At 59.4% G+C, this 2,500-nt stretch overlaps 1 protein-coding gene across 1 annotated transcript in view; it reads left to right on the top strand.

Annotated features, from left to right (window-relative positions):
* Window positions 1–2,500, top strand: part of LOC123992514 (1-phosphatidylinositol 4,5-bisphosphate phosphodiesterase eta-1-like) — a 195,280-nt gene that overhangs the window by 176,933 nt on the left and 15,847 nt on the right. The gene's annotated exons all lie outside the window — the stretch shown is intronic.

Here is a 2,500-nt window from a genome sequence, read left to right as displayed (position 1 = left end):
CTCCCTGCTGAACCCTCCTCTCTCTCCCTGCTGAACCCTCCTCTCTCTTCCTGCTGAGCCCTCTTCTCTCTTCCTGCTGAACACTCCTCTCTCTTCCTGCTGAACCCTCCTCTCTCCCTGCTGAACCCTCCTCTCTCTCTCCCTGCTGAACCCTCCTCTCTCTTCCTGCTGAGCCCTCTTCTCTCTTCCTGCTGAACCCTCCTCTCTCTTCCTGCTGAACCCTCCTCTCTCTCTCCCTGCTGAACCCCCTCTCTCTTCCTGCTGAACCCTCCCTCTCTCTTCCTGCTGAACCCTCCTCTCTCCCTGCTGAACCCTCCTCTCTCTCTCCCTGCTGAACCCTCCCTCTCTCTCCCTGCTGAACCCTCCTCTCTCTCCCTCCTTCTGGCTGAACCCTCCTCTCTCTCTCCCTGCTGAACCCTCCTCTCTCTCCCTGCTGAACCCTCCTATCTCTCTTCCTGCTGAGCCCTCTTCTCTCTTCCTGCTGAACCCTCCTCTCTCTCCCTGCTGAACCCTCCTCTCTCTCTCTCCCTGCGGAACCCTCTCTCTCTCTCTCCCTGCTGAACCCTCCTCTCTCTCTCCCTGCTGAACCCTCCTCTCTCTCTCCCTGCTGAACCCTCCTCTCCCTCTCTCCCTGCTGAACCCTCCTCTCTCTCTCCCTGCTGAACCCTCCTCTCTCTCTCCCTGCTGAACCCTCCTCTCTCTCTCCCTGCTGAACCCTCCTCTCTCTTCCTGCTGAGCCCTCTTCTCTCTTCCTGCTGAACCCTCTCTCTCTCTCCCTGCTGAACCCTCCTCTCTCTCCCTGCTGAACCCTCCCTCTCTCTCTCCCTGCTGAACCCTCCTCTCTCTCTCCTGCTGAACCTCCTCCTCTCTCTCCCTGCTGAACCCTCCTCTCTCTCTCCCTGCTGAACCCTCCTCTCTCTCTCCCTGCTGAACCCTCCTCTCTCTCTCCCTGCTGAACCATCCTCTCTCTCTCCCAGCTGAACCCTCCTCTCTCTCTCCCTGCTGAACCCTCCTCTCTCTCTCCCTGCTGAACCCTCCCTCTCTCTCCCTGCTGAACCCTCCTCTCTCTCTCCCTGCTGAACCCTCCTCTCTCCCTGCTGAACCCTCCTCTCTCTCTCCCTGCTGAACCCTCCTCTCTCTCTCCCTGCTGAACCATCCTCTCTCTCTCCCAGCTGAACCCTCCTCTCTCTCTCCCTGCTGAACCCTCCTCTCTCTCTCCCTGCTGAACCCTCCCCTCTCTCTCCCTGCTGAACCCTCCTCTCTCTCTCCCTGCTGAACCCTCCTCTCTCCCTGCTGAACCCTCCTCTCTCTCTCCCTGCTGAACCCTCTCTCTCTCTCTCCCTGCTGAACCCTCCTCTCTCTCTCCCTGCTGAACCCTCCTCTCTCTCCCTGCTGAACCCTCCTCTCTCTCCGCCTGCTGAACCCTCCTCTCTCTCCCTGCTGAACCCTCCTCTCTCTCTCCCTGCTGAACCCTCCTCTCTCTCTCCCTGCTGAACCCTCCTCTCTCCCTGCTGAACCCTCCTCTCTCTCTCCCTGCTGAACCCTCCTCTCTCTCTCCCTGCTGAACCCTCCTCTCTCCCTGCTGAACCCTCCTCTCTCTCTCCCTGCTGAACCCTCCTCTCTCCCTGCTGAACCCTCCTCTCTCTCCCTGCTGAACCCTCCTCTCTCTCCCTGCTGAACCCTCCTCTCTCTCTCCCTGCTGAACCCTCCTCTCTCTCTCTCCCAGCTGAACCATCCCCTCTCTCTCCCTGCTGAACCCTCCTCTCTCTCTCTCCCTGCTGAACCCTCCTCTCTCTCTCTCCCTGCTGAACCCTCCACTCTCTCTCTCCCTGCTGAACCCTCCTCTCTCTCTCTCCCTGCTGAACCCTCCTCTCTCTCTCTCCCTGCTGAACCCTCCTCTCTCTCCCTGCTGAACCCTCCTCTCTCTTCCTGCTGAACCCTCCTCTCTCCCTGCTGAACCCTCCTCTCTCTCTCTCCCTGCTGAACCCTCCTCTCTCTCTCCCTGCTGAACCCTCCTCTCTCTTCCTGCTGAGCCCTCTTCTCTCTTCCTGCTGAACCCTCCTCTCTCTTCCTGCTGAACCCTCCTCTCTCCCTGCTGAACCCTCCTCTCTCTCTCCCTGCTGAACCCTCCTCTCTCCCTGCTGAACCCTCCTCTCTCTCTCTCCCTGCTGAACCCTCCTCTCTCTCTCCCTGCTGAACCCTCCTCTCTCTTCCTGCTGAGCCCTCTTCTCTCTTCCTGCTGAACACTCCTCTCTCTTCCTGCTGAACCCTCCTCTCTCCCTGCTGAACCCTCCTCTCTCTCTCCCTGCTGAACCCTCCTCTCTCTTCCTGCTGAGCCCTCTTCTCTCTTCCTGCTGAACCCTCCTCTCTCTTCCTGCTGAACCCTCCTCTCTCTCTCCCTGCTGAACCCTCCTCTCTCTTCCTGCTGAACCCTCCTCTCTCTTCCTGCTGAACCCTCCTCTCTCCCTGCTGAACCCTCCTCTCTCTCTCCCTGCTGAAC

This window comes from Oncorhynchus gorbuscha, linkage group LG13 (assembly GCF_021184085.1).
Source record: "Oncorhynchus gorbuscha isolate QuinsamMale2020 ecotype Even-year linkage group LG13, OgorEven_v1.0, whole genome shotgun sequence".
Taxonomy (NCBI): domain Eukaryota; kingdom Metazoa; phylum Chordata; class Actinopteri; order Salmoniformes; family Salmonidae; genus Oncorhynchus; species Oncorhynchus gorbuscha.
This window is presented reverse-complemented; position numbering and strand designations above follow the sequence as displayed.